At 39.6% G+C, this 18,766-nt stretch overlaps 1 pseudogene; it reads right to left on the bottom strand.

Moving 5' to 3' along the window:
* Positions 1-7,339: 7,339 nt before the first annotated feature.
* Positions 7,340-18,052, bottom strand: LOC117869440 (annotated as a pseudogene).
* Between the last annotated feature and the right edge of the window lie 714 nt (positions 18,053-18,766).

Genomic DNA, 18,766 nt, shown 5'->3' on the forward strand with positions numbered 1-18,766 from the left:
TCTGCAGTGATCGTTAGGGGAACCCAGGCCCACCTTGTACTTTAGATTCCAGTTCAGGGCCCTGTAGTGACCAGTTAAGGTCTGCATCTACACCACCTTACTGCTCTCACCTCTGGATGTCTTCCTACTGTGCTTCTCCCTTACCACAGGGAGAGGAACTGCAGGTTTCCTCGCTGCTACTTCCCCACACTATTTCCAGCCTCCTAGCTTTACAAAAGTTCTGGCTATTCCCTCACCTTCTAATTAGCTTCATCCAGCCTAAATCTCTCCTGTTTGTATCCTAACTGGTTTATTGGACCCACTTGGCCTAATGCAGCTCTTGCAGGGCCAGTGTGGGGAGTACACCCCATCACAAGGCTCTTTGAAAATGTACTCCTCATTCTCCATGGACCTGGTGCTTATTACAAGTTAGGCTAAACAAATGTAATAATACAGAAGCAAGAGAGTCGATGGAAAAGGCTGGCTGTACTAGGTACTCTGGTAATTCTTCTCACCAAATATTAGCTGTTAAATAGTGTATTCAGTCTGTGGTTCAAATAGCTCAGCTCCCTCACTTTGTTCTATCAACAAGTGAAATGATGATTGATTAAAAATGTTGAATGATCTAATCCAACCCTCCCACGGAAAATCAACATTACATGCAGAGTCTTAATCCAACAGTTCAGAGGCAATAGAGAGAGTGACATGGAGAGAAAGATCACGCTGATCTCATGAAGGCAGAGCAAAGAAAAAATGACAAGCACACAAAAAATTAACAACATTTGATGGGGAAAAAGACAAATATGTGAGTAGAGGACCATAAAGAAAGAAAGGTATGGAATGATGCTACATAGGAAACACAAAGTGAAACTGTGGTATGCAACCTGTCGTTTAAATCAGCCTCTGTACCCGATCAATGGAGGATAGCAAAGTAATGCCAATTTTTAAAAAAAGGCACCAGAGGCAATCCGGGCAATTTGAGGCTGGTAAGCCAAATTTCAGTACCAGGTAAACTGAATGACACTATAATAAAGAACAGATTTAGCAGACATATTGATGAACACGATATGTTGGGAAAGAGTCAACACAGCATTTGTAAAGGGAAATCATGCCTTACCAATCTATTAGAATTCTTTGAGGGTGTCGACAAGCATGTGGACAAGGGTGCACCAGTTGATACAGTTGTATTTGGTCTTTCAGAAAGTTTTTGACAAGGTCCACACCAAAAACTCTTAAGCAAAGTAAGCAGTCATGGGATAAGAGAGAAGGTCCTTTCATGGATTAGTAACTGGTTCAAAGATTGGAAACAAAGAGTAGGAATAAAACATCAGTTTTCACAATAGAAAGAGGCAAATAGGCGGGGTTTCCCAAGGGTCTGTACTGAGACCTGTGCTGTTCAACATATTCATAAATGATCTGAAAAAGGGAGTGAACAGTGAGGTGACAATGTTTTCAGATAATATTAAATTAGTCATGATAGGTAAGTCCAAAACTGACTTCAGAGAGTTACAAATGGATCATACAAAACTGGGTGACTGGGCAACAAAATGGCAGATGAAATGTAATGTTGATAAGTGCAAAGTAATGCACATTGGAAAAAATAATCCCAACTATACATACCAAATGTTGGGGTCTAAATTAGCTGTTATTACTTAAGAATGAGATCTTGGAGTCATAATGGATAGTTTTCTGAAAACATCTGGTCAGTCAAGAAAGCTAACAGAATTTTACAAACCGTGAGGAAAGGGATAGATAATAAGACAGAAAATATTATAATGCCACTATATAAATCCATGTTATGCCCACACCTTGAACACCACATGCAGCTCTGGCCTCCCCATTTCAAAAAAAGATATATTACAATTGGAAAAGGTACAGAGAAGGGCAACAAAAATGATTGGGGTAAAGAACAGTTTTCATATGCGAAGAGATTAAAAAGATTGGGATTGTTCAGATTAGAAAAGAGACAACTAAAGGGGGGATCTGATAGAGGTCTTCAAAATCATGAACGGTGTGGAAAAAGCGAATAGGGAATTGTTATTTACCGCATCACATAACAGAAGAACCAAGGATTACCCAATAAAATTAATAGGCAACAGGTTTAAAACAGACATATGGAAGTACTTCTTCACATGCAGTCAAACTGCAGAACTTGTTGCCAAGGGTTATTGTGAAGACCAAAAACATAACAAGGTTAAAAAAAGAATTAGATAAATTCATGCAGGATTAGTCCATCAATGACTATTAGCCAAGATGGTCAGGGACACAACCCCATGCTCTGGGTTTCCCTAAATCGCTGACTGCCAGAAGCTGGAACTGGGGATAGATCACTTGATAATTGGCCTATTCTGTTCATGCCTTCTGAAGTGTCTAGCACTGGCCACTGTTAGAAGACAGGATACTGGTCTAGCTGGACCATTGGTCTGATCCAATACTTTTCTTAAGAGTCGTGGTGTGAGACCTTGTCAAAGGCTTTCTGAAAGTCCAAGTACATTATATCAACTGGCACTCTTTTGTCCACATGCTTGTTGGCATCCTCAGAGAATTTTAATAGATTGGTGAGATGTGATTTCCTAAATAAACATAAATCCCTCCACCAAACACCATCATCTCATCCATGCATTGAGACCTGCAGTTCTGCTTGTCTAAGTGGCTCTGCGTGTGGAACTGGAAGCATTTCAGAGAATGGTAGCATGGAGGTCCTAAACTTTAATCTCTGACCTAGCAACCTAAATTTGGCCTCAAGGACCTCTCTCCTACCTTTCCCTATGTCATTGTTATCTACATGTACCATGACTACCAGCTCCTTTCTAGCACTACATATCAGTCTGTCTAGATGTCTTGAGAGATCCGCAACTTTTGCACCAGGTAGGCAATTCACCATGCAGTTCTTCTGGTCATCACAAACCCAACTATGTATATTTCTAATAATATTTCTAATATATTTCTGTTACTATTATTTGGTTCTTCCTGCTAATGAGGGTCCCCTCCCACATAGAGGAATCCTCAGTGCGAGAGGATACCATGACATCATCTGGAAGAAAGGTCTCAAATATGGGATTGTTTCCCTCCACTCCAACTTGATGTTCTTGGTTGTGAATCAAATGGATACTATGTATATGTCAGATTATTAATAAATATATTAATAACACAGGTAACATGAGCATCTTAATAGAATGGCCAAATCCTGCATTTGGATGCTCAAATAAGCACTTACTACCTACATTATTTTTATGCATTAATTCAAGTATCTGAATGCAAGATTTAGATTGTTTATTAAAGAAAGGAACATAGATTTGAAAAATGAGATTTTTCTATGAGGAGTATTAGCTGCTTGTTTGCTTTGATATGGACTCTATAGAAAAATTCATCTGGACATTTGGATCATGACGTTACTGGTACTGGGACTAAAGAGCTGAGGATAAATAGGAGAGGATAAAAAGCCACCCAATGAATTCTGATAGCCTGCAGAAAATATAGGCGGGGTAAGGGTTACCATTATGCAGGAAATATTAAATAATGTAGATAATAGAATTCTCCTTGTCAGACAGTAAAGCAGATGTGGACATTAATCAAAACAAAACTCTTCAACAGATGTCTGGAAAACCCTTTATTAGTGAAATTGCTGTAGCATGCCAGGTATGACGAAGCAGTTGAAGAAGAAATGTGCACATTTGTACTGTACATATTGTCCTAAGTAGAGTATGTTCATCATGGTGGAATGAAGCCCTCATAATATATGCTTTGTGTTGCTTTTATATTGAGCCAGTTCTTGATTAAGAGACCGGCTCTGCAATTTGGAATGAACTATGTGTTTTTTGGCACTAGGTCCCAGGAACAGACACAGAGGAGTCTGGTTTGGGGCACTTTTCACTTACTGCCTCCTCCGCTTGTGGCTTTCTTCTACCCTTTTCCGTCCTCTCTCCTCCTATGATATTCCTTCACCATTCCCATGTTAATACTAACTATTGACCCAACTGAATGTATACTAAGTGAACAAACACTGCCTCTCAACTCTCTGCCAGTCGCTTCAAATTCATATGCATTACATTCACCATTTTAAAATAACGTGGTTGAATTGAAAAGACTGGTAGAGAGGGAGGAATTGGCACATCTGTGCACCTAATCAGCATTAAGTTAAGAGCAGAAGAGGCAAATAGAGAAGATAGAAGAAATTCACTTCGGGGAATAGAGAGAAATAAGCATCCCCCATGAAGCAACTAACCTACTTCCCAGTCAGTGCCCCCCACACATTATTTTCTCATCAGCTGTAAAATGCTCCCAAGTACTATACCTAGAACAAGTTTCCCTCAAAAAGCATCCTTACTTCCAAGAGTGATGTCCAGTTTTTAGTGTTCAAAATCTGGTCACCCATGATTTTTTATGACGACCTGAACATTCACAGGTTCCCAGAGGATGACAAGAGATGGGACCATTCTTTCTAGAAACAGTCCAGCATTTCTTTCTCTTAGCGAGTGCAAGTCTATGTATCTGCATGTGATTGCTCATATTCAGAGCTGCTACTCTCAATCAGAATGATGGGGTTGTCTTTCCTTTCTAGTGTCTTGCACAGGTGCTATCTTGAGAGAGCAACTCAAACTGTCTTCTGACTTGGGGATTTGAAAACTGGTTCATCAAAAATTCTGTCTTACCCATTGTACCACTTGGGGTCCCTGTATCCACATTAGTATTATATTAATTGTAATAATCTTACATGTCCAATGTTTGTCTCAACATAAACAGACAAAAACATCTTTACAAACTAAAACTGAATCAACTGTCTTCAAGGGAGTTTGGTTTACATTAAAAAGTATTGAGAGCACCACCTACTGGTGAAAAATGTAGAACTGAAATGATTCTCTCTATGTTGCTATTTCAAAATGCGGGGAATAGTGTGGAAAGGCACTATATTTGTCCTGGATAAGGAAGTTTTCTATTCATTTGAATTCTTTACAGTTAAAATGTTTGTAAATATGTTATTTTATATATGAGACAAGGTGGGTGAGGAAATATCTTTACTGGACCAACTTCAGTTGGTGAAAGAATCAAGCTTTCAAGCTACACAGAGCTCTTCTTCAGAAGTAAAACATACTTCCTCACCCACCTTGACTCTCTAATATCCCGAGACCAACAAGGTTACAACAACACTTCAAACAACTTATTTTATATATGGTCTTTTCATTTTATATTATATTTTGGAAACATTTATTACCGGTAGTTTGAAAAAGGACAATTGATGGCAATTCACAGAAGAGTTTGTTTTGTATTTAGGTCCATGGGACCCAAAAAAACAAGAGCAGGATAAACTTGAATTAATACAGAGTCAGTTCTTTTAAGGCCAGAACTTACTCCGAAATAACTCTTATTGAAATGCATCCGAGATTTGCCTAAATAAGTCTTCAATAAGGCCTGCCAGATTTGGCCAGTAGTTCTAAATCCAGCTGCATACAATTAAAATATTTTAACCAGTACTTACATTTACTTGCTCCTGAAGCAACACTCAGTGGTCTGCAATTCTCAGCATCATCCTTAGCATGTAGACTACCTAAAGCTGAACTGAAATGTTCAGGACAGTGGGACAGGCACAAACAAGTGCAGCATGCTGTTGCTTCATATTAGAAGATGGATCGAATTCAGCTATTTTATAACAATTGGCTGTAATACAGTTACACCCTTTTATAACTGGGCTAAATATAGCTTTTTATATTTTTATTCCGTTTGTTGATGTTTCCAGTAATATCACTAGCAGTAGGTATTGCTGTCACCTTTACCCATTCTTGATGAAGCATCCTTACCAAAGAGACAAATACAGGAACATGATATAACACACTCTCATCCCGATTTCGCTGACTTGCACGGGATTTAAACTCCCCTTTGTAGAGGTTTCTCAGAACTAGCAAAGAGCTTTGAATTTTCTTTTTAAAATTCTTCCCAGGTCAGATTCCCGTTCAGAGGACATCTTCCTTCTTTTGTGTGTATACATCACTGCATGTGTACAAGCTCGGTTGGGCACATAACATTTTAAATTGCTGAGGGCAATTTATCCACTTTTATAAAGAACTTCAGCATACTCAAATTAAAAACACTATTATCTAGTAAATACAAAATTATTGTTCTCTTTCTGAATTAAACTATTCTGACAGCAGATGGCACTAACAGCTAAGGTTTGTTTTCTGTTGTTTGCTGCACAAAATTAGTGATTGGTAAAAGTGAAGATTGCTTAGAATTGCTGGCCAGAAATTACAGCTATGTAGCTTAATCTAATCAAATGGGGATATGGTAAGGGAAAACATGACTTCTTGGTATCCAGTATAACTTGTCACTGATAACACTCATATCAAGTCTGCTCAATGGGACTTCTGAGACTGACAGCTTTGTGGGTTAAGTCTAGTGTATGAAAGTTAAACTGCAGCCTTTCTGCTTCATACTCACTGTGGAGTCAGAACATGGCTAGCAGTGACGCTGATGGTTCACGAGACAGAATATACTCCATCTTACTCCATGACAGCAATACTGAGCTTTATACTGACACCAGTGACTGCAGTTCTCTTCATCCAGCAGGTTGAATCTCACAATTTGGCATCCAAGAGGACCATTTACTCACAATTTCGGTGCTCTATGTCAGATCAAAGGTCAGATAGCTCTTCCTCTACATTGCTCAACAGACGCAGGAGCTCCGGCAGCTGGTTGCTAGAATGAATTACTGTTTCTGCCAATGTGCTTTGCAGAGCAGCGTTCTGAGATGAAAAAGGAACATGAATGTAAGAAATATTATTATTCGCGCAGGACAAGTCCCGAGCAACCAATATTGCCTGTGCTTTTTCTGAAGTTTACAGACAGATGCAGTAAGTTCTGTTCACTTCTAAATGTCTGGTTTTATAGATTAGAAAATTCCAGATGACCTGTGATATACTTTGCTTCTAACTACTTTTTATGAAGTTGGCCTGCCCTGCTGCACTTAATTGGGAGGCCCTCCCTCTTAAAATGTGGCTTATTTTGAGAATGGGATAAACATCTACTAAGGACTAGGCTGAGACAGGTGAACTATCCTTACTTGTGTCCAGTGTCTGATTTAAAATCCATGCCATCAGAGATGAATGACAAGTCCCTTATTCCCCTTGTGCTACAAAGCAACTTGTCAGCTAAAGGCTGGTTGCCATTTCAGTGTAAGACAATCCTCAGATATATAGATAAATATACAGCCAGCAGTTATTTAGATCTTCTGCTGGAATACTGTGTCAGACATACCTGTTAATTCATTTTCAGAAATGTCAAAGGTATTGTGAGTGCTCTGAGTATTACACACCGTGCTGAGATGAGCCTGCAGGTCGATCTTTAGAGCAGAAACAGCATGTCCTAGCTAAGTAATTTTGGTCTGGCTGCACTGCATCTGTTGTCCACTGGTGATCACCTCTGTGTTCAGTTCCTCCATCTGAAATACAAATAAGGCAAAAGGAAACAGTCAGACAATGACAGGTTTCAGAGTAGGGCAGCCGTGTTAGTCTGTATCCGCAAAAAGAACAGGAGTACTTGTGGCACCTTAGAGACTAACAAATTTATTTGAGCATAAACTTTCCTGGGCTACAGCCCACTTCATCGGACGCATAGAATGGAACATATAGTGAGGAGATATATATACATACAGAGAACATGAAAAGGTGGGAGTTGCCCAACCAACTCTAGGAGGCTAATTAATTAAGATGAACTGTTGTCAGCAGGAGAAAAAAAACTTTTGTAGTGTAGTCAGACAATGGTGGCTCCACTTTACATGACAGTTGGGCATCCTTTGAGTTTGGAATTTTGTGGTGACTTGTCTGCCACAAAATACTCACCTGGGTACAAGTACCAGTTCTAAACTCGACACCAGTTCTTCTCAGCTAAGTGTTGTACTGATATCTTATTTCCCCCTCGTTCAGATTGCATGCGGGGGTTGCATCCACTTCCATCCTGATTCTGTCACTGACCGACAGCAAAGTGGATTAGCTTCCAGTAGAGCTGGAAAAGTAAGAGAGTGAGTGTGATAAAGTGATCCATTCCGCTGACTACTCACCATATGCGTCTTAGAAAGGCAGCCAAGCCCCATAGAAATCAGAAATTAACCTTACATTCAGCTCTATTCAGTTCATTATGAATAAAAAACAAATAGCCAATATCTCATCTGTTTAGAGCATTCCACAAAATCCATTTTCCGGTGCTTAAACTGAATCATAGAATATCAGGGTTGGAACAGACCTCAGGAGATCATCCAGTCCAACCCCCTGCTCAAAGCAAAACAATCCCCAGACAGATTTTTACCCCAGTTCCATAAATGGCCCCCTCAAGAATTGAACTCACAACCCTCAGTTTAGTAGGCTAATGCTCAAACCACTGAGCTATCCTCCCTCCTCAATGAGGCAGCCATCTTTATCTCCCACCAGGAATTCATATATTTCATGGCCAGATAGGACCATTATGATCAGTTAGTCTGACCTGCATAACACAGGCCATAGAATTTGAATTCATCTAAAAAAAACCCAGATCTGTAAAAGACATGTTTCAGAGATCCTTAAAAATGCAAGGAAACCCAGAGGAGTGCTTCTGTAGAGGCTCCATTCTCCAGGGAGACCAATCGACTAATGATTCTGAAAGACCAAACACAGTGTTTTGAGTGGCTTTACTCTGATTTAGTAAATTTCATCTAGCGATGTCAAAATTCTCTACAAAGTGCTTGAATTTGGGTCAGTCCGGATATGCAAGGGGAGGTTCTATAGCTATTTATAGAAACTAACATTGGGACCCTTGCCTCTTATGTCTTGTGAAATCTACTTGGAAACACTGGGCCTGAACCTTTTGTCACAATGGAGTTATACTGATGTAAAACCAATGTAAGTGAGAGAAGAATCAGGCCGCTTCCATCCATTATTAGAGAACATAAATGGCTTCATTCAGAAGACCAGCAGTCCTCAAATGAACACCTTCTCCAGATGCTGGCAATCTCACCAGTTTTTACTTTGTCTGTAATATTCTTTTTTTAAGGAAAGATTATTTCAAAGAGTGTGGCAAGGTTATTTTGGCTTTATCTGGAGACCCTGAAGTATTTCTCATTAGATGTAGAAGCAACTGAAAGGGTCATCAAAAATTTGCAAATCTTCAACAGAACAGAAAACACACCTGGAATATAACAGAAATGTAGATCCATAGAACCATAGGAATGTTCTATGGGTAGGGACAGACCTCAAGAGGTCATCTAGACCATCCCCCTGCACTGAGGCAGGACCAAGTAAACCTAGACGATCCCTGACAGATGTTTGTCTAACCTGTTCTTTAAAAAACTGCAAAGATGGGGATTCCACAACCGCCCTTGGTAACTTATTCCAGTACTTAACTATCCTTATAGTCAGAAAGTTTTGCTAATATCTAATCTAAATCTCCTTTTCTGCAGATTACAGTGATTTCTTCTTGTTCTTCCTCTGTGAATGTGTAGAATGATTGATCACCATTTTCTTTACAACAGCCCTTTAACATATTTTAAAAACTGCTATCAGGTCCTTCCTCACTCTTCTTTTTTGAAGACTGAACGTGCCCAGTTTTTTAATCTTTCCTCACCATTCAGGTTTTCTAACCCTCTTACCATTTTTATTGCTCTCCTCTGTACTCGCTCCAGTTTGTCCACATCCTTCTTAAAGTGTGGTGCCCAAAACAGTTACCTCCTTTGTTTCACATGCATGTTTTAAATATTGAGTAAACAATTTGTTCTGCTTTACCATTTTGTATATGTGGGCCTCTCATTCTACCATTATTTTGTTGAGGAATCTGCTGTGTAACCATTTTGCCCACTGAAATCATTTAAACCACACATACAGTGTCAAATGATTATGAAATACATACCAGAAACATACTGAAAGGAATGAATAACAATGGGAACCTAATTTGCTGTGCGAGAGAAATAAGATTTATTAGAATATAAGGAAAAAAATTTCATTGCATCAAAGAAGATATAAAAGCACGTAGAATAAAAGACAGGAAACACAATACAAGAGAAGCCTTGAAAGCAAAAACATGCTAAAGTGAAAAGATCTTCAGCAAATTCCAGTGACCAGAAGTTCAGTTATAAGCCTTATTAGATTTCTTAGCAAAGGGTAGAGAGTATGTTTCTTTTCTCAGTTGCCAGGTCCCGTCCTTGTCTGGATGCTTCGAATCAGTATGTCTGGTGCTGGATATATTCAAATGCGGCAAATATTAGTGGAAATACAAGTTACAGATACACAGGGTAGACAGGCTGGAGCACACATTGGTGCACAGGGATTACAGTAGGATGGACCTGTGTTTGGTTCAATCATTGGCAGACAGGGTCTATAGTCAGGGAGAAAAACTGGTGCACAGATTGATTCTGATGCACAGGCTGGTTTGCAGATTGTTGAGCACATGGAGTTGTACTCTATGGGTTACAGGGGTATTTCAGCAGCCTGGTAAAACAAAATATTTTTGGATAGATTTAATATGAGGTGAATAGACTTTACAGAAGTTAATGTGAACCATGAAAAGAAAGCAACAAAGAATATATAGTAAAACATTAAATCCAGAAAAATCTCAATTTTGACAAGTTAGATCCTTTTTCTTTTATATGTATAAAGTAAAAAATAATATAAGGCAATCAGACAATGTCATTGTGTGAAGTCTTGGAAGGCAAGGGGATTTTCCCTTGGAATAGTTCACCTCAGCATTCAGGATAAATAGTTTTTTTTTTGCTGAGCCCAGTTACAAATGGTCATTGAGCATCCCCAACAACACACAACTGGATCCCCCTGTTAGTGGAAGGGGCAAAGAAAGGAGTGGGGAAATATATGGGAGAATCAAAGGTGGAATTATGCAACTGGGGAAAATGGAGTGTGAAACACTATGAAACTATCAGCAATTGGAGACAGCAACTTCATCAGAAGGGTATGTGCTTTAGATAATTGAATGCCCCTTTCAGTTGATCCTTCATGCAACCATAAACAATTCTTGAGAAAGCCTGAAAGATTTCCTAATAGGTACAGAAGATAAGCACTGGAATGGAAAGCTTCTTAATAAAGTATTGTTCAAGACTTTCCACTTTTCAAATATACTTTCATGTCCTGTGAGTTTCAGGTACTGTGGATGGGTACTTACTGCCAGTAGATTCAGATAGATGTACCTGGCTTAACCAGCAATCATTTGTGGTATACATAACTTGCAGTCCCCTCCTTCCAGCAACCTGCAGTTAGCACTGATCTCACAATCCAGCTGATACTTGACAGGGACCTTATTTTATACCTGTGTGAAATACCTTTGCATGCTGTTGGCACTATATAAATAGAAAAGTAATAATATTAATTGATCCTCTTGTATGTGATTTAGAAAATTTGGACTGGCATAAGACCTTCTATGTACACTTAAGAAAATGTTGAAAGAACGAAAGAGAAACTGGTTAGATACATTACAAAAGTGAGAGGAAGCCTTTGAGGGGACCACATTTCCACACTTTTTTAAACTTTTTTTTCAACTGGAAAAATGTGTATATGGGTTGGGGGTGAGGGAAGGGCAGTAAGAAAGAGAGAAAAAGTAGTACTTCCAGTGGGGAAAAAAGGGAAAGAGTTTAAAAGAGGGAGGGGGAGAGAAGTGGGAAACCCCCAAAATCAAAAGTTGAAACATTTCTCTTTTAAAGAACAAAAATTTTTAAATTTGATTTTGTTGTTCAAATTAAAATTTAAAATGAAATGAACATATCAGTTTTATATTTGAATTTTCCATAAAAAATTACAGTTTTTGAAGAAAAAAAATTCCTTCGAAATGTTCTTGTGAGGCGAAACCCTGTTTTTGCACCAACTTTAGTGTGCAGTGACGCTGGAGACAAATGAAACATTCAGAGTGAGCACAGCCATAGATGTTAGAACTTACTGCATTGAGGGAAAGTTATGTAAGACACCAGATTTCTTTCTTACTCTTTATGAAAACTACCTGGTGATCATTGTCTTCCACATAGACAATCCACATCAGATGAGTATGTGGGACTTCAGTTCACCCTTATCCAAAGGACTACTCCTCTAACAGTACAGTACCCCGTAATGTTGTACTGCATGGTCAGTATTTGTTATGAGCCCAGCCCTGGTGTGGGTCAATTGAAAAGGCAGTTGCTGAAATGTACTCTCTTGTTCTGGGAGCAGCTCTCTGTGCGCCCTCGTGTATTTCTTTGATACGAGTAAATCTTCATCATTTTATCTTGATACAGTCCTTTGGGTGCACAGAGGACCAAATTGTCACTGGCTCTTGTGTTATGGCTGAAGAATCAGAGTGGAAAAGTACAAGTATGCTTATATGTCTCATGGAGGGACCAGCCACATCTGCAGTGCCTGTGCTCTCTTGAGGGAGGGGATTGCTTCCTGCTAGTGTCCCTTGGATCTGATAATCTAACCCAAAAATGGCAGGGAAAAGGCAGAATCATTCCTCCTTGTCCCCAAGCTGGCCAGCAGAGCTGGTTGGTCTGGAAGGTGAGTTCATGCAGTACCCTTCTTAAGGCGTAAAAGATGGTGCAGTGACACACTGCCACCCGGATTGGGCGATGAGATTCTTACATTCTGATCTAGAGTCAGTCACAGGTTGACCAAAATGCCAAACAATAATGAACCAATACAACCGGTTCAGAAACATTTCTTGTTACTGAAATATATCTTACTGATACTTATCAGATGTTTATTTTTCTTGCAATGAGAAAATATATTTCTTGTATCATACTTTGAAAAGGAAATTGTATACATTTAATTGCTAAATTTAGTGTTTATTTTGCTTTGGAATTTTGAAGTGTTGGCTTTAATTTTTATTAGTGTTCACATTACGGTATTGTCTAGAGCCCCCAATTGGGCCCTATGTGAAATCAAATAAACTATTTTCTATTTTGTGTGTATTCGATGAACAAAACAAACACACAGAAAGGAATGAATAGCAATGGTAACTAAGTTTTGCTGTGCCAAAGAAATGAAGTTTATTAGAAAATTAACAAGGCAGCTTTAGACGGCCTTAGGCACTGAAACAGAATCGGAGACAGGAAATGCAATACAAGTGGCAACAAAAAAGCAGAAGAGTATGTTGAAATGGTAAGAAGTTCAGCACCTTCAAGAGAATAGGACTGAGATTTGTAAAGCCAACTAGGGGATTTAAACACCCATTCCCGTTAACTTCCCTTGGAAGTGTGCATCCAAAGCCATGAGGTGGCTATGAAAATCTTAGCCTAGGCTCTTCATGGTAAGTCTTGAGTATAGTGTATTTTCGCTACCAGCGTTCTGTGTCTTTGTCTGGATGCCTCAAATCAGTGTTTCTGCTGCTGAGGATTTTCAAATACGACAGATTTTAGTGGTGACCCCAGGTTACTGATGAACAGGGACTGCAGCAGGCCAGAGCCAGGTTTGGTTCAACCATTGGAACACAGAGGCTGCAGTCAGGAGGAAAAGCTCATGCACAGATTGGTTCTGGTGCACAGTCTGGTTTGCAAACTGATGAGCAGATGGAGGTTGTACTCTCCGAGTTACAGGGGTAGTGAGGCAGCCTGGTAAAACAAAATCATTTTGGATAGATTTAATGTGAGGTGAATAGACTTTACAGAAATCATCGTGAAACAAAAAATAAGCAATGTGAAAAATGTACAATAAAATGCTATATAGTAAATCTAAATCTAGAGAACTCAACTTTGAGCCATTTGGATCCTTTCCTTTATATATCTGAAGTTTAAAAAAGGGAAAGCTGGGCTGTCTTGGAGTGCAAGAGGATTTTCTTTTATAATTCATTTTAAGGTTTGTCTACACTACAGCTGGAAGGTAGATACCCATGGAGGCTAAAAATAGAAGTGAAGGCACGAGAGGCTCGCTGCCTTGAGTATGATCCCATATGAGACCCGTACGTACCTGGGGCAGCTCGCCCTTCCTGCTGCTTGTATTGCTGCAGGTACATTTTTATTTTTCTTATGATAGCTAGATCAGACCTAGAGTGGGAATTTGTACTCAAGCCGGAAATTACACCTTCCTGCAACAGGGCAGACATACCCTTAGAGGCATACCCTCAGCATCCAGGACAAGACTTCCTAATACGGACCTGCAGTCCTCTCCATCCAGAAGCCTCCAGTAAGCACTGATTTCACAGTCCAGCTGGCACTTGGCATCCAGGAGGACCTTGTACTCGCAGTTTTGGGGTCAAAGGTCAGCTATTTGTGCCTCCCCACGGCTGGTCAGGCACTGGAGCTCTGAGAGTTGGTTACTATAGCGAGTTTCTGTTTCTGCCAAGGTGTTTTACAGAGCAGCGTTCTGAGACGGGGAAAAATGGAAGTAAGGGATATTGTTATTCATGCAAGCCAGGGCTTGCAAATATGAGTACCCGGTGTTTGCCTGCGGTTTACAGACAAACCCACATACTCCTGTTCAATTCTCAGTGTCCGGAATGTTCTAATCTATAAAAACGGATGACCTGTCATGTGCCCTGTTTCTAACTACATCTTATGAAGAGTGTCAGAGTTGCAACCGTGTTAGTCTGTATTCACAAAAAGAACGAGGAGTACTTGTGGCACCTTAGAGACTAACAAATTTATTTGAGCATAAGCTTTTGTGGGAGGCTGCCTCTCTTAAAATATGCCTTATTCTGAGAATGAAATAAGCATCCACTAAAGACTAGGCTGAGAAAGGTGAACTTTTCTGTCTAATTTCAAATCCATCCCATGAGAGATGAAATGGCAGTGCCTTATTCTCCCTGTGCCCCAAAGCAACTTGTCACATATATGTCTGAAGGATGGTTGCAATTGCAGTGTAGCAAAACTCTCAGCTATACCAATAAATATACAGCCAACCGTTATTTTGGGCTTCCTCTACAGTGCTGTGTCATATATGCCTGTTAATTCATTTTCAGACATTCCAGAGATGTTGTGAGTGCTTTGAGTGTTACACACCATATTGGTTTGGGCCTGCAAGTCAATTTCCAGAGCCTGAACTGTGTGTCTTAGCTCAGTGACTCGTGTCTGGCAGTTCTGTAGCTGTTCTCCACTGGAGATCACCTCCTTATTCAGTTCCTCTGTCTGAAATACAAATAAGGTGAAAGGAAACAGTCAGACAATGATGGCTCCAGTTTACAGGCAGCCGGGCACCCTCTGGGTTTGGAATTTGATTTTGATTTGTCTACCACAAGATACCCACCTGGGCACAGTACCAATCCTCAACTTCACACGGTTCTTTTCAACTAAGATCTCATACTGATATCTTATCTCTCCCAGGACCTTGTTTAGGTCATATGATGGAGCTGCATCCACCTCCACATTGATTTGGTCACCAAGCTAACTGCGAAGTAGTTTGGCTTCCTGAGGAAATCAAAGAGTAAGAGGTTGAACAATACAGAAAGGATCTTTTCCTCTTATTGATCACCAAGCACCCTCTGAAATTTTCCTGACCCTCTTCATGGTCTCTCCCTGCTCTCACTTTTCTATCAGAAATGACCCACATTTTCAGATATAATCTGGATAAATTGGAGAAATGGTCTGAAGTAAATAGGATGAAATTCAATAAGGACAAATGCAAAGTATTCCACTTAGGAAGGAAATGGGAAAGGACTGCCTAGGAAAGAGTACTGCAGAAAGGGATCTGGGGGTCATAGAAGATCACAAGCTAAATATGAGTCAACAGTGTAATGCTGTTGCATAAAAAGCGAACATTATTCTGAAATGTATTAGCAGGAGTGTTGTAAGCAAGACATGAGAAGTAATTCTTCCGCTGTACTCTGCTCTGATTAGGCCTCAACTGGAATATTGTGTCCAGTTCTGGGCACCACATTTCAGGAAAGGATGTGGACAAATTGGAGAGAGTCCAGAGAAGAACAACAAAAATTATTAAAGGTCTAGAAAACATGACCTATGAAGGAAGATTGAAAAAAATTGGGTTTGTTTAGTCTGGAAAAGAGAACACTGAGAGGGGACATAACAATTTTCAAATATGTAAAAGGTTGTTACAAGGAGGAGGAAGAAAAAATATTTTTCTTAACCTTTGAGGATAGGACAAGAAGCAATAGGCTTAAATTGCAGCAAGGGAGGTTTAAGTTGGACATTAGGAAAAACTTCCTAACTGTCAGGGTGGTTAAGCACTGGAATAAATTGCCTGGGGAGTTTGTGGAATTTCCATCATTGGAGATTTTTAAGATCAGGTTAGACAAACACCTGTCAGGAATGGTCTAGATAATTAGTCCTGCCACGAGTGCAGGGGACTGGACTAGGTGACCTCTCGAGATCCCTTCCAGTTCTATGATTCCTTGCAAATCTTGAGGGAGCCAAAAGATGGAATAAGGCCCTGAAGCTGAAACAAAAGATGTTGGACTTCAGTGATATGGAAATTTTGCTCAGTCACACTAACAAGGATGTGGGCTGAGACTCATATACAAATGAAGACTTTGCATTTTGAAGGATTACCCTAGTTCAACTATATGATGTTTGACCAACCATGACATGAAGGAAACCATCACCAGAGTAGTGAGGCAGCATAGTCAGTTGAAAACTGAGCTTATGTGACTGGGTCATGGTAAAACAGATAGGGAATGACAAGAAGCCGGGTACACACTAGTTGATCAAACCCATTTGACAATTAATACTGCTTCACTACTGCAGTCTTACTCACCAGAAGAAGATGGAGACAGATTTCTCATAGCTGTTGACTAAGGTGGAGAAAGCTGTACAGAAGTCCTGGAATATTGAGAGGGCAAAGATAGCTGAGAAGCAAAAATGAAATGTCATTGATATGCTCTATGAGAGAAAGTGAGAGCCATAAATATATTCTCAAAGAACCATGAAAAAGAACTGACAAATAAATATAGGGGTATGTCAGCCCGGTGGATGCAAAGAAAAAGTTGCAGTGGGGGAGGTTTAGGTTGGATATTAGGAAAAACTTTTTCACTAGGAGGGTGGTGAAGCACTGGAATGGGTTACCGAGGGAGGTGGTGGAATCTCCTTCCTTACAGGTTTTTAAGGTCAGGCTTGACAAAGCCCTGGCTGGGATGATTTAGTTGGGGATTGCTTTGAGTTGCTTTGAGCAGGGGGTTGGACTAGATGACCTCCTGAGGTCCCTTCCAGCCCGGATATTCTATTATTCTATTCTGAGATTCTATGAAAAAGACTTGGAACAAACCAGTCTTGCAAAAATACAAAGCTAAACCTAAAAGTAGAATGAGATCAATGGAAGAACGTGAATGAATTGCACCAAAACAGATACAATTAGTAACGGAAAATGAATGTTGCTGAAAATATTGAGAACTGCAGAAGCACACTCAGATTTCCTAGAGAAAATAAATATTGTTCAAAAGATACATTGTGTTCTAAAAGCAGCTAGAATAAAAGCCACTGGGGTCAGAATAGTGCAAGACATCTTGTCTCAGAAACAATTAAATTGAGTCTGTTTTTACAAAGCAAAGAAAATACCATGGTTAGAGGGCAAAATTAGATTTGATTCCTTTACTATCTTATGCTTTATTGGAAAATACCTAGAAAATAAAAGGAAAGCTACAGTGCTGTAGTGGTGGGACATCAAATCTATACACAAGTGCATGACCAGCCCAATAAGAGGTGAGAACACTGAGAATACTACACAAGTTAAATGATGGAAAGGGGATGGGGAGAGAGCAAAGAGGAGGGAGACGTACTGTGCTGTTGAAATATATTAACTTGAAAAATTGTATATGCTTCTGAGTGTCCGGGAGTTAATGGTGTACCTTCTGTATGATTGCTTGGACTGGTCCCTCACCGTGGGCTGGCAGGGGCTAATAACATTTTGATTGCGGTGTGATCAGGTCCTGCGGGAGGGAATGCTGTTACTTTATATCAGTGCTTCTGGTTGATTGAGAGATAGTGTTGAGGGATGTACTGCTGACACTTTGGAGGAGTTGTAAACAAGGAGACAAATGGGAAAATAAGCTAATGGGGCTGGCAACCAGGAGAGGATTTTGATTGCTAAATCAATCAGAATCCCATAGAAACAGCGATAGACAGATGGTGGGGACAGTATTATCACAGCACAGTATCAAACCCAGACTGGGCAGTCCAAATGCCACTTACCGAACCCATGCCCAATTAATGAGAGTTATTGTTTAGGTCTGATGAAAGGTCCCTTTGATGATGCAATAAAAATAACATTACAGTGGCAAAACTTAGTGTGATAAGTCCTGACTTATCTAAACCTTTTAGTACTGGCTGACTCACCATAAAATGGCTTGTTGAGACATCAAGTTACCCTATGCCATCTTGGGATCTGAATTTATACTGTTATATTTGATTAAAATTTCTTTTGAACCTTTGGGGAGTTGTTCATTATTCCATCTGTCTATAAAAACAGTGTTTTTTGTAGCAATCTCTTCTGCAAGGCATACAAGTAAATTACATGCATTAATGGCTGATCTGCAATTCACTGTTTTTCATTAAGACAAAATGGTTCTTTGTACTTACCCTAAGTTTTTTACCAAAGTTGGTTTCCGATTTCCATATAAATCAGTCTATTATTTTACCGGTTTTCTTTCCCAAACCTCATACTCATGATGGAGAGGCTAAATTACACACCACTAGATGTTAGAAGAGCTCTATCATTTTATTTAGACAGGACTAAACAATTTAGACAGTCCTTAAAATTGTGTATTGCTTATGAAATGAAGAACAAGGGGAAAGCTATTTTTGTACAAACACTTTCTCAATGGGATAGATTAGGTAGTTATGAAGATTATAATTTGAAGGCGGTACCCATTCCTGAAGGGATTAGAAAGCATTTGATTACAGCAAAGGCAGTCT

This window comes from Trachemys scripta, chromosome 23 (assembly GCF_013100865.1).
Source record: "Trachemys scripta elegans isolate TJP31775 chromosome 23, CAS_Tse_1.0, whole genome shotgun sequence".
In the NCBI taxonomy this organism is placed as follows: domain Eukaryota; kingdom Metazoa; phylum Chordata; order Testudines; family Emydidae; genus Trachemys; species Trachemys scripta.